The sequence below is a fragment of the Pristiophorus japonicus genome, chromosome 13 (genome assembly GCF_044704955.1).
Source record: "Pristiophorus japonicus isolate sPriJap1 chromosome 13, sPriJap1.hap1, whole genome shotgun sequence".
In the NCBI taxonomy this organism is placed as follows: Eukaryota; Metazoa; Chordata; class Chondrichthyes; family Pristiophoridae; genus Pristiophorus; species Pristiophorus japonicus.
The window spans coordinates 84,669,548-84,682,983 of record NC_091989.1 but is presented as its reverse complement, the minus strand read 5'-3'; the positions used below and the strand labels follow the sequence as shown (position 1 = coordinate 84,682,983).

General features: G+C 44.2%; 1 protein-coding gene across 2 annotated transcripts in view; it reads left to right on the top strand.

The window, feature by feature from the left end:
- The window catches only part of LOC139278673 (intelectin-1a-like), a 142,871-nt gene that overhangs the window by 22,035 nt on the left and 107,400 nt on the right, over window positions 1-13,436 (top strand). The window contains exon 2 of one of the 2 annotated variants that reach the window (XM_070897720.1): window positions 1,847-2,067. The exons of the other annotated variant lie outside the window; for it this stretch is intronic. The gene's annotated coding sequence lies outside the window, so the exon portion shown is untranslated. The remainder of the gene's footprint in view (window positions 1-1,846; window positions 2,068-13,436) is intronic. 2 annotated transcript variants of the gene reach the window in all.

Here is a 13,436-nt window from a genome sequence, read left to right as displayed (position 1 = left end):
CCTGGCACTGTTTTCAGCGCAGGGACCTGGCTCCGCCCCCCCACAGCTCGTGCTGCGCTGTGCCAAAGGCCAGAGGACCTGCAGGGAGGTGGAGAATACCGAGGATTTTTTTAGGCGCACTTTGTGGCACGAAAAACGGACGTCCAGGTCGGGACTGCGCCGTTCTAGGCGCGTGTGGAAACTTGGGCCCTACGTGCTGTAAATTCCTATGATTCTATGAAGTGTTTATCTAACTTCTCCTTAAATTAATCTGTGATATTCACCTCAACTGCTTCTTGTGGTAGTGAGTTCCACATTCTAAGCACTCTCTTGGTGAAGAAGTTTCTCCTAAAGTGTATTGGATTTTTTAACAATTATCTTATGTTTATGGCTCCTAGTTTTGGTCTCCCCATACCTGGAAGCATCTCTATCTCTAGCCTATCAAACACTTTCATAATCTTAAAGACCTCTGTCGCGTCACCCCTCAGCTTCTCTTTTCTAGACAAACAAGCCCCAGCCTGTTGAATCTTCCCTGATGGTTATAACCTCCAATGCTCGCTGTAAGCTGCTCTTCCTTCTGCCCCGCTGGTTTGTTTGAGTACGCGGTCCCTTTTTAATTTCTGCACATGCGCAATATTTACAATGCAGAAGCCGGTGAGTGGTATGCCCGGGACCCCTCTCATTCATGAACACACAGCTCAGAGCGAACATCAATAACCTCTCAGTTCTGGCATCATCCTACTGTGCATTGTACTCTAGTGTGGTCCAACCAAGGTTCGATACACGTTTAACATCACGTCTCTGCGTTTCAATTCTCTCCCCCTGGAAATTAACCCCAGTGCTTGGTTTGCTTTTTGTATGGCCTTATTAATCTGTGTTGCTACTTGTTGTGATTTGTATATCTATACCCTTTGATACCTCTGCTCCTCTAGCCTTTTTAGACTTTGTTTTCCAAGGAGTATATGGCCTCTTTATTCTTCCGAACAAAATGCACCACCTCACATTTATCTGTACTGAAATTTATTTGCCAATTACATGCCTGTTCTGCAAGATTATAAATATCATCTGCAAATTTTGAAATTGTACTTCCGATTTTGGAGTCTAAATCATGAACCACAATGGTCCCGGCACCATCGCCTGTGGAACACCACTTCACACCTTTTGCCAGTGAGTAACTATTCTTAACCCCTACTCTCTCTCTTCTGTTTTGTAGCCAGCTTGCTGTCCTCCGACTCCACATGTTCTAACCTTAGTCATGAATCTACTGTGTCGTACCTTATCAAAGGCCTTTTGAAAATCCAAATATATTACCTCCACTGCATTACCTGTCCTCTCTATCTTCGACCTCTTACACTATTCCAACCAAGCTTAACATAAGCTCAAGGAATAGCACCACATCTTTCGATACCTTTTGTCATTTAATCTCTTTTGCCTTCCACCCTATCACAGACCTTTGCGTTTGTTCTCTACCATTCCCCCCCCCCCCCACACTTGCTTAAAACTTGTTAGAAATCTAACTTTTTACAGCCTTCTGAACTCAACATCGAATTCAACAATTTTAGATCATAACTTCTGCCCCCATTTTTTCCAAATGCTAGCTTTTGATGATTCTGCTATTCCCATTTATACCTCTTCTAGACCCATCTTTTATTTCTTTACTTGTCCCATTACCATCTCCTTTGGCGCCTCGCACCTTCATCCCTTTTGTCATTTTATCTCTCCTGCCTTCCACCCTATCACAGACCTTCCCTGTATTCGTTCTTTCCCTACCTCTGCACTTTCTTAAAACCTGTTAGATCTCTAACTTTTTCCAGTTCTGATGAAAGGTCATCAACATGAACCGTTAACTCTGTTTCTCTCTCCACAGATGCTGCCTGACCTGCTGAGTGTTTCCAGCATTCTCTGTTTTTATTGCATGCTTTCACCATCTTCAGCTTGTAAATCAGAGGAGACTATGGGATGAGGGATAAGTGGGATGTGAGAAGGAAGATTAGGTATGAGGATACCCTCATCTTGGATTGTTCAACCCCGCCGCAGGCCACGGGCTCAGCGACGGCCACTCCAATGATGTCCGTCTCCTCCATTGGGGTAAGGTTATGCAAGTGCGCCTGACTCCCTGCAGGTAGCTGCCTCCCGTTATGTGTCACTAAGAGAGAGGGAAGTGTATCAGTGAGTGTGGTGCAATGTGTTCGGTTGATATGGTTATCATGGTTGACTAGCTGTGTGTGTAAGCTGTGAGATGTGGGTGTGAAGCTTGCAGCAGTGCTACATGTGAGGGTGAGGTGAAGATATGAATCTGAGGTCTGAGTCATGTTTGCTGGAGATTGTACGTAGGCGAGTGAAGGGGGTGTATTGGATTGAGCAGTCTGTGAGTCTAGTGGTTCAGTTGTAAGGATATGGCATTAGAGGATGAATTCACTGACCTTGACCAATCGTGTGAGGTCATCAAACTTCTTGCCGCACTTCATCCAGGTTCTGGGGGCTACACTGCTGACATTGACCGCGACAGTTATCTGCTCCCATTGCCTTCTCAGAGTTTGTCTGGCGGGCCTCCTGGCCCCCTGCGGATACAGGATACCTCTCCTCCTTTCCACCTCCTACACCAAGGCTGCGTCAGAGAATCTTAGTACCTGCCCTCTGCCCTGTGCCATCAGTACATCTTTTTGCTCACACTCTTCCCCAGCCACTTCCAGTACCTGCTACAGCTAGAAAGCACCTTCCCTTTAAGAGGTGCAGGCTTCTTTTAAGTAGTGCAGGCTAGCGTTAAGTGGTGCTAGCCTCACACAAACTTGGGCCCCGTTCCGAGATGTGCAGCCACTCAACAGCGCATTCAGCGTTCGGCTGCACGCTACTATTTAGCAGACAGCACGAAGTTTGGTCATCACCCTTTGAGCTGAATCTCTGCTTCTCATTCTCTTGTTTTATTCCTAATACAATGTGCATTTGTGTAGCGACTCTAATTTGGTTAACAATCCCACCCTACCCATAACTTCACGAAGAAAACAGATATGTCACATTTTCTTACTTGTCAACAATCCTGTTTGATTTCATAGAATCATAGAAACTCACAGCACAGAAGGAGACCATTCAGCCCGCTGTGCCTCTTCGAAAGAGCAGTCATGCTTAGTCCTCCATCTCTGATTTTTGTCCATATCCTTGCAAGTTTCTCATCCCCCAGTACCTGTCCAACTCTCTTTTTTAAAAATTATCGATGAAATCAGCTTTCACCACCTTCTTGGGTCGAGCGTTCCAGATCCCCACAACTCTGAATGAAAAACATTCTCATCTCCCCTCAAGATCTTTTGCCAATGATTTGAAATCTATGACCTCTGGTTAATGATCCACTCTAGCACCATCCCCGTTTCAAAGGAGGATTGGAAGATTATGGCCAGTACCGCCGCGATTTCTTTTTTCATTTTCCGCAGCATCCTAGGATGCATCCCTGGTGCATCCCTTAATCTACTTTAAGCCAAGCCTGACTTTCAGGAACCTTCTCCTCATTAATTTTTAACCCATCCAATATCTCAGCTACTTCCTCTTTCACTATGATTTTGGCAGCATTTGCCTCCATGCGTAGGTCTCAATTTTGATCCCTAATTGGCCCCATCCCTCCTCTTGCTACCTGTTTACTATTTATATGCCTATAGAAGACTTTTGGATTCCCTTTTATGTTAGCTGCCAATCTATTCTAATACTGTATATTTGCCCCTCTTATTTTCTTTTTCACTTTCTCTGAACTTTCTATATTCAGCCTGGTTCTCACTTGTATTCTCAACCTGACATCTGTCACATGCTCCCTTTTGCTGCTTCATCTTGCTCTCTATCTCTTTCGTCATCCAGGGAGCTCTGATTTTGGTTGCCTGACATTTCCCCCTCGTGGGAATGTACCTCGACTGTCCCTGAACCATCTCCTCTTTAAAGGCAGCCCATTGTTCGATTACAAATTTGTCTGCCAATCTTTGATTCCAATTTACCCGGGCCAGATCCGTTCTCAACCCACTGAAATTGACATTCCTCCAATTAAGTATGTTTACTCTAGGTTGCTCCTTGTCTTTTTCCATAGCTAGTCTAAACCTTATGATACTGTCATCACTGTTCCCTAAATGTTCCCCTACTGACACTTGCTCTACTTGACCCACCTCATTCCCCAGAACCACATCCAGCAATGCCTCCTTTCTCGTTGAGCTGGAAACAGACTGATCCAGAAAGCTCTCCTGAACACACTTCAGAAATTCTTCCCCCTTGCTGCCCTTTTAAACTATGACTATCCCAGTCTATATTGGGATAGTTGAAGTCCCACATTCTCACTATGCTATGGTTCTTGCACCTTTCTGTAATTTCCCTGCAAATTTGCTCCTCTATGTCCTTCCTACTAGTTGACAGCCTATAGACTACACCTAGTAGTGTAATGGCACCTCTATTGTTTCTCAACTCTCTCCAAATAGATTCTGTCCTTCACCCCTCCAGGACATCCTCTCCAGCACTGTACTATTCTCAATCAATACTGCACACCATCTCCTTTCTTTCCTCCCCTATCTTTCCTGAGCACCTTATAGCCAGGAATATTTAGTACCCAATCCTGCCCTTTTTTGAGCCAGGTCTTCATTATTGCCACATCAGATTCCCATGTGGCTATTTGTGCCTGCAGCTCACCAACCTTGTTTACGATGCTTCGTGCATTTACACACATGCACTGTAAACCTATCTTAGACCTTCTTGTATTCTCTCTTAGTCTGACCCCACCTAATACTGTACTATTTCTTACCCTAATGCTATCTACCTCTCCCAATCCTTTGTGCATCTTGTTTCTCCTTTGCAAATTGCAAAGTGGATGGAGTATAAAAGTAGGGAAGTCTTGCTACAGTTATAAAGGGTATTGGTGAGGCTACACCTGGAATACTGTGTGCAGTTTTGGTTTTCATATTTACGAAAGGATATACTTGCTTTGGAGGCAGTTCAGAGAAGGTTCACTTGGTTGATTCTGGAGATGAGGAGGTTGACCTATGAGGAAAGGTTGAGTAGGTTGGGCATCTACTCATTGGAATTCAGAAAAATGAGAGATGAGCTTATCGTAACGTATAAGATTATCAGGGGGCTTAAGGTGGATGCTGAGAAAATGTTTCCACTGATGGGGGAGACTAGAACTAGAGGGCATAATCTTAGAATAAGGGGCCACCCATTTAAAACTGAGACGAGAAATTTATTTTCTCAAAGGGTTGTGAATCTGTGGAATTCGCTGCCTCAGAGCAGTGGAAGCTGGGACATTGAATAAATTTAAGACAGCGATAGACAGTGTCTTAACCAATAAGGGGTCATGAGTTGCGGGCGGGGAAGTGGATCTGAGTCGATGATCGGATCAGCCAACATCATATAAAATGGCGAAGCAGCTCAAGGGGCCGTATGGCCTACCCCTGCTCCTATTTTTTATGTTTTTATGTTATGTTTCTAATGCTAAATCCTGGTGCTCATTCTCCTGCCAAGCTAGTTTAAACCCTCTCCAACAGCAAACCTCCCTGCAAAAGCATTGGTCCCAGCTCTGTTGAGGTGCAACTTGTCCGGCCTGTACAGGTCCTATCTCCACCAGAACCGGTCCCAATGTCCCAGGAATCTAAAACCCTCCCTTCTGCACCATCTCTTCAGCCATGCATTCATCTGTTCTATCCTCTTATTTCTATACTCACTAGCCTGTGGCACCGGGAGTAATCCGGAGATTACCAGCTTTGAGGTCCTGCCTTTTAATCTCTTTTCTAGCTCCCTAAACATCTGCCTACAGGACTTCATCTCTCTTTCTACTTATGTTGTTGGAAAAGGGTAGAACTGCCAAATTTTGAGCCCCCTTGATGACAAGGTGCATAAGGCAAACAAGGGAAGCCTATACCAGATATTGTGAGCTCATTACTGCAGAAAGCCGAGAAGAATATAGAAAGTGCAGTGGTGAAGTTAAGAGGGAAATTAGGAAAGCAAAAAGAGGGCATGAAACAATACTGGCAAGTAGAATCAAAGAAAACCCAAAGATGTTTGTGGAATTCTCTACCACAGAAAGTAGTTGAGGCCAATTCACTAAATATATTCAAAAGGGAGTTAGATGAAGTCCTTACTACTCAGGGGATCAAGGGGTATGGCGAGAAAGCAGGAAGGGGGTACTGAAGTTTCATGTTCAGCAATGAACTCATTGAATGGCGGTGCAGGCTAGAAGGGCTGAATGGCCTACTCCTGCACCTATTTTCTATGTTTCTAATTACGTAAAGAGCAAAAGGTTAACTGAGGTAAGAGAAGGGATTAAAATGGTGATCTATGAGTGGAGGCGGAGATGTGGGTAAGGAACTAAATGAATATATTGCAGCTTTCTTCACAAAAGAGGGGGGCGATGCTGATGTTGAAGTTCAGGAGGAAGATAGTGAAATATTGGACAAGATAAAATAGTAAAAGAGGAAGTATTAAGGGGATAGCATCCTTGAAAGTAGATAAATCGACATAACCAGATGAAATATATCCAAGGCTATTTAAAAAAAAAAACAAGAAACGAAACGGCGGAGGCTCTGACCATCATTTTCCAATCCTCCCTGGCTCCAGGAGTGGTGCCAGAGGATTGGAGAACTGCTAACGTTCCATTGTTCAAAAAGAGCGGAAGGAATAAACCAGGTAATTACAGGCCAGTTAGTTTAACCTCGTTGGTAGGCAAATTACTGGAATCAATTCTGAGGGTCAGTATAAATCTTCACTTAGAAAGACACAGATTAATCAAGGACAGTCAGCATGGATTTGTTAAGGGAATGTCATGTCTGACTAATTTGATTGAGTTTTTTGAGGAGGTAACAAGGAGGGTCGTTGAGGGCAGTGTGTTTGATGTAGTTTACATGGATTTTAGCAAGGCTTTTGACAAAGTCCCACATGGTAGGCTGATCAGAAATGTAAAAGCCCACGGGATCCAAGGGAGAGTGGCAAATTGGATCCAAAATTGGCTCAGTGGCAGGAAGCAAAGGGTAATGGTTGATGGATGTTTTTGTGACCACAAGGCTGTTTCCAGTGGGGTTCCGCAGGGCTCAGTACTCTTGTAGTATATACTCATGATTTAGACTTGAATATTGGAGGCGTGATAAAGAAATTTGCAGATGGTACAAAAATTGGCCATGTGGTTGACCGTGAAGAGGAAAGCTTTAGACTGGTCAGTTGGGCAGAAAAGTCGAAAATGGAATTCAATCCGGAAAAGTGTGAGGTAATGCATTTGGGGAGGGGCAACAAGGCAAGGGAATACACAATAAATGGGAGGATACTGAGAGGTGTGGAGGAACAGAGGGATCTTAGAGTATATGACCACAGATCCTTAAAGGTAGCAGGACAGGTCGATAAGGTAGTTAAAAAGGCATACGGAATGCTTTCCTTTATTAGCTGAGGCATAGAATACAAGAGCAGGGAAGTTATGCTAGAACTGTATACAACACTGGTTAGGCCACAGCTGGAGTACTGCGTGCAGTTCTGGTCACCACATTACAGAAAGGATGTGATTGCGTGAGAAAGGGTGCAGAGGAGATTTACGAGGATGTTGCCAGGACTGTAAAACTTTAGCTATGAGGAACGATTGGATAGGCTGGGGTTGTTTTTCTTTGAACGAGGAGGCTGAGGGGAGATTTAATTGATGTGTATAAAATTATGAGGGGTCTAGATAGAGTGGATAGGCAGGACCTATTTCCCTTAGCAGAGCGGTTAATAACCAGGGGGCATAGATTTAAAGTAGTTGGTAGAAGGATTTGAGGGGGTATGAGGAAACATTTCTTCACCCAGAGGGTGGTGGGGGTCTGGAACTTACTGCCTGAAAGGGTGGTAGAGGCAGAAATCCTCATCACATTTAAAAAGTACTTGGATGTGCATTTAAAGAGCTGTAACCTACAGGGCTACAGACCAAGAGCTGGAAAGTGGGATTAGGCTGGATAGCTCTTTTTCAGCCGGCACGGACACGATGGGCCGAATGGCCTCCTTCTGTCTTGTAATTTTCTATGATTCTCTGGACCATACAAGGGTATATGACAATTCGGAAAGATAGACAAGAAGGTAAAGGAGGTGGGGTAGCTCTGTTAATAAAGGATGATATCAGGGCAGTTGTGAGAGACGATATTGGCTCTAATGAACAAAATGTTGAATCATTGTGGGTGGAGATTAGAGATAGTAAAGGGAAAAAGTCACTCGTAGGTGTAGTTTATAGGCCCCCAAATAATAACTTCACGGTGGGGCGGACAATAATCAAGGGAATAATGGAGGCATGTGAAAAAGGAACGGCAGTAATCATGGGGGATTTTGACCTACATATCGATTGGTCAAATCAAATCGCATGGGGTAGCCTTGAGAAATTCATAGAATGCATACGGGATTGTTTCTTAGAACAGTATGTTACAGAACCTACAAGGGAGCAAGCTATCTTAGATCTGGTCCTGTGTAATGAGACGGGAATAATAAACGATCTCCTCGTAAAAGATCCTCTCGGAATGAGTGATCACAGTCAGGTTGAATTTGTAATACAGATTGAGGGTGAGGAAGTAGTGTCTCAAACGAGCGTACTATGCTTAAACAAAGGGGACTACAGTGGGATGAGGGCAGAGTTGGCTAAAGTAGACTGGGAACACAGACTAAACGGTAGCACAATTGAGGAACAGTGGAGGACTTTTAAGGAGCTCTTTCATAGTGCTCAACAAAAATATATTCCAGTGAAAAAGAAGGGCGGTAAGAGAAGGGATAACCAGCCGTGGATAACCAAAGAAATAAAGGAGAGTATCAATTTAAAAACCAATGCGTATAAGGTGGCCAAGGTTAGTGGGAAACTGGAAGATTGGGAAAATTTTAAACGACAGCTAAGAATGACTAAGAAAGCAATAAAGAAAGGAAAGATAGATTACAAAAGTAAACTTGCGCAAAACATAAAAACAGATAATAAAAGCTTTTACCGATATATAAAACGGAAAAGAATGACTAAAGTAAATGTTGGTCCCTTAGAAGATGAGAAGGAGGATTTAATAATGGGAAATGTGGAAATGGCTGAGACCTTAAACAATTATTTTGCTTTGGTATTCACAGTAGAAGACACAAAAACCATGCCAAAAATTGCTGGTCACTTGAATGTGGGAAGGGAGGACCTTTAGACAATCACTATCTCTAGGGAGGTAGTGCTGGACAGGCTAATGGGACTCAAGGTAGACAAGTCCCCTGGTCCTGATGAAATGCATCCCAGGGTATTAAAAGAGATGGCGGAAGTTATAGCAGATGCATTCGTTATAATCTACCAAAATTCTCTGGACTCTGGTGAGGTACCATCGGATTGGAAAGCAGCTAATGTAACACCTCTGTTTTTAAAAAAAAAAAAGGGGGCAGACAAAAGGCAGGTAACTGTAGGCCGGTTAGTTTAACATCTGTAGTGGGGAACATGCTTGAAGCTATCATTAAGGAAGAAATAGCGGGACATCTAGATAGGAATAGTGCAATCAAGCAGACGCAACATGGGTTCATGAAAGGGAAATCATGTTTAACTAATTTACTGGAATTCTTTGAGGATATAATGAGCATGGTGGATAGAGGTATACCGATGGATGTGCTGTATTTAGATTTCCAAAAGGCATTCGATAAGGTGCCACACAAAAGATTACTGCAGAAGATAAAGGTACGCGGAGCCAGAGGAAATGTATTAGCATGGATAGAGAATTGGCTAACTAACAGAAAGCAGAGAGTCGGGATAAATGGGTCCTTTTCAGGTTGGCAATCGGTGGTTAGTGGTGTGCCACAGGGATCGGTGCTGGGACCACAACTGTTTACAATATACATAGATGACCTGGAAGAGGGGACAGAGTGTAGTGCAACAAAATTTGCAGATGACACCAAGATTAGTGGGAAAGCGGGTTGTGTAAGGACACAGAGAGGCTGCAAAAAGATTTAGATAGGTTAAGCGAATGGGCTAAGGTTTGGCAGATGGAATACAATGTCGGAAAATGTGAGGTCATCCACCTTGGGGATAAAAAAACAGTAAAAGGGAATATTATTCAAATGGGGAGAAATTACAACATGCTGCGGTGCAGAGTGACCTGGGGGTCCTTGTGCATGAATTCCAAAAAGTTAGTTTGCAGGTGCAGCAGGTAATCAGGAAGGCAAATGGAATGTTGGCCTTCATTGCGAGAGGGATGGAGTACAAAAGCAGGGAGATCCTGCTGCAACTGTACAGGGTATTGGTGAGTCACACCTGGAGTACTGCGTGCAGTTTTGGTCACCTTACTTCAGGAAGGATATACCAGCTTTGGAGTGGGTACAGAGACGATTCACTAGGCTGATTCCGGAGGTGAGGGGGTTACCTTATGATGATAGATTGAGTAGACTGGGTCTTTACTCGTTGGAGTTCAGAAGGATAAGGGGTGATCTTATAGAAACATTTAAAATAATGAAAGGGATAGACAGGATAGAGGCAGAGAGGTTGTTTCCACTGGTCGGGGAGACTAGAACTAGGGGGCACAGCCTCAAAATACGGGGGAGCCAATTTAAAACTGAGTTGAGAAGGAATTTCTTCTCCCAGAGGGTTGTGAAACTGTGGAATTCTCTGCCCAGGGAAGCAGTTGAGGCTAGCTCATTGAATGTATTCAAATCACAGATAGATAGATTTTTAACCAATAAGGGAATTAAGGGTTATGGGGATCGGGCGGGTAAGTGGAGCTGAGTCCACAACCAGATCAGCCAGATCTTGTTGAATGGCGGAGCAGGTTCGAGGGGCTAGATGGCCTAGTCCTGTTCCTAATACTTATGTTCTTATGTTCTTATGACCTCTGGTTGTTAACCCTCCCCCCTCAGAATGTTCTGCAGCTGCTCAGTGACATCCTTGACTCTGGCATCAGGGAGGCAACATATCATCCTTGAATCATGTGTGTGCAGAAACGCCTGTCTGTTCCCCTAACTTTCGAATTTCCTATCACTATTGCTGTCCTGAACTTTTTCCTCCCCCCTCGGTGGTGTCATTGACTTGGCTTTGGCTGTACTCCCCAGAGGAACCATCGCCCTCACCAGTATTCAGAATACTGGTTGGGGAGCGAGATGCAGTCAGGGGACTCCTGCACTACCTGCCTGCTCCTCCTTGTTTGTCTGACCATCACCCACTCCCTCTCTCCCTGCACACTCTTAGGCTGCACGATGACCACCTCCTGAAACGTGCTATCCACGTAGCTCTCAGCTTCACGGATGCACTGCAGTAACATCAGCTGCTGCTCAAGCTCCAAAACCTGAAGCTCGAGCTCCTCCAGCTGAAGACACTTTCTGCACATGTGGTTGTCCAGGACACGGGAAGCCTCCTGGAGTCCCCGCATGGCACTGGATGTGCATTCTATGGGACCGAGGTGCCATGCCATACCTCTACTCAATAGATTATTAAGTAACTTAACAGAAATAAACTTAAGACTTAAGAAAAAAACGCCAACTACTCACCAATCAGCTGTTTCCCTTAGAAACATAAAAATTTGCAGTGCAGAAGAAGGCCATTTTGGCCCATCCGTGCAGGCCGACAAAGAGCCGCACAGCCCTCGTTCAGCAGCCCTGAAGGTTACATATAAACCTATGAGCAATGAGCAATGGCGGACATGTAAAGAGCATCCGGCCCAACCAGTCCGCCTCACACAACTGCGATAACCCATGTATCGCAACATTTTATACTCCACCCCACCTGGAGACATGCGATCACCTGGGAGAGGCAAAAAAACAGATAAAAACCCAGGCCAATTGGGGAAAGAAATGTGGGAAAATTTCTCTCTGACCCATCCAGGTGATCGAAACTCGTCCAGGAGATCACTCTGGCGGTATTAGATTCTATAATATACTTACCATCGTGTCTGTGCCAGCCAACAAGAGGTTATCCAATCTTATCCCACTTACCAGCTCTGGGTCTGGAACCCTGCATGTTACCACATCTCAAGTGCCCATCCAAGCACCTTTCAAATGTGGTGAGAGTTTCTACCTCCACCATTCTTCCAGGCAGCGAGTTCCAGACCCCCACAACTCTCTGTGAAGAAGCTTCCCCTCAAATCCCCTCTAAACCTTCCACCAAGCACCTTAAACGTGTTCCCCCTCATACTTAACCCCTCCACCAAAGGAAATAGGCCCTTGCTATCCCTGAGAAAGGACTAATTAGCAATCTTGTGCGAGGCCCCTTGGGGAAGAGTGACCATAATATGGTAGAATTCTTTATTAAGATGGAGAGTGACACAATTAATTCAGAGACTAGGGTCATGAACTTAAGGAAAGGTAACTTTGATGGTATGAGGCATGAATTGGCTAGAATAGACTGGCAAATAATACTTAAAGGGTTGATGGCGGATAGGCAATGGCAAACATTTAAAGATCACATGGATAAACTTCAACAATTGTACAACCCTGTCTGGAGTAAAAATAAAACGGGGAAGGTGGTTCAACCGTGAATAACAAGGGAAATTAAGGATAGTGTTAAATCCAAGGAAGAGGCATAGAAATTGGCCAGAAAAAGCAGCAAACCTGAGGACTGGGAGAAATTTAGAATTCAGCAGAGGAGGACAAAGGGTTTAATTAGGAGGGGGAAGAACGAGTATGAGAGGAAGCTTGCTAGGAACATAAAAACTGACTGCAAAAGTTTCCATAGGTATGTGAAGAGAAAAAGGTTAGTGAAGACAAACATAGGTCCCTTGCAGTCAGATTCAGGTGAATTTATAATGGGGAACAAAGAAATGGCAGACCAGTTGAACAAATAATTGGGTTCTGTCTTCACGAAGGAAGACACAATTAACCTTCTGGAAGTACTAGGGGACCAAGGGTCTCGTGAGAAAGAGGAACTGAAGGATATCCTTATTGGGCAGGAAATTGAGTTAGGGAAATTGATGGGATTGAAGGCCGATAAATTCCTGGGGCATGATAGTCTAAATCCCAGAGTACTTAAGGAAGTGGACCTCGAACTAGTGGATGCATTGGTGATCATTTTCCAACACTCTGTTGACTCTGGATCAATTCGTATGGACTGGAGGGTAGCTAATGTAACACCACGTTTCAAAAAAAGGAGGTAGAGAGAAAACAGGTAATTATAGACCAGTTAGCCTGACAGCAGTGCGGAAAATGTTGGAATCAATTATTAAATATGAAATAGCAGCGCATTTGGAAAGCAGTGACAGGATCAGTCCAAGTCAGCATGGATTTATGAAAGGGAAATCATGCTTTACAAACCTTCTGGAATTTTTTGAGGATGTAACTAGTAGAGTGGATAAGGCAGAACCAGTGGATGTGGTGTATTTGGACTTTCAAAAGGCTTTTGACAAGGCCCCACACAAGAGATTGGTGTGCAAAATCAAAGTACATGGTATTGGGGCTAATATATTGATTTGGATAGAGAACTGGTTGGCAGACAGGAAGCAGAGAGTCGGGATAAACGGGTCCTTTTCAGAATGGCAGGCAGTGACTAGTGGGGTGCCGCAGGGCTC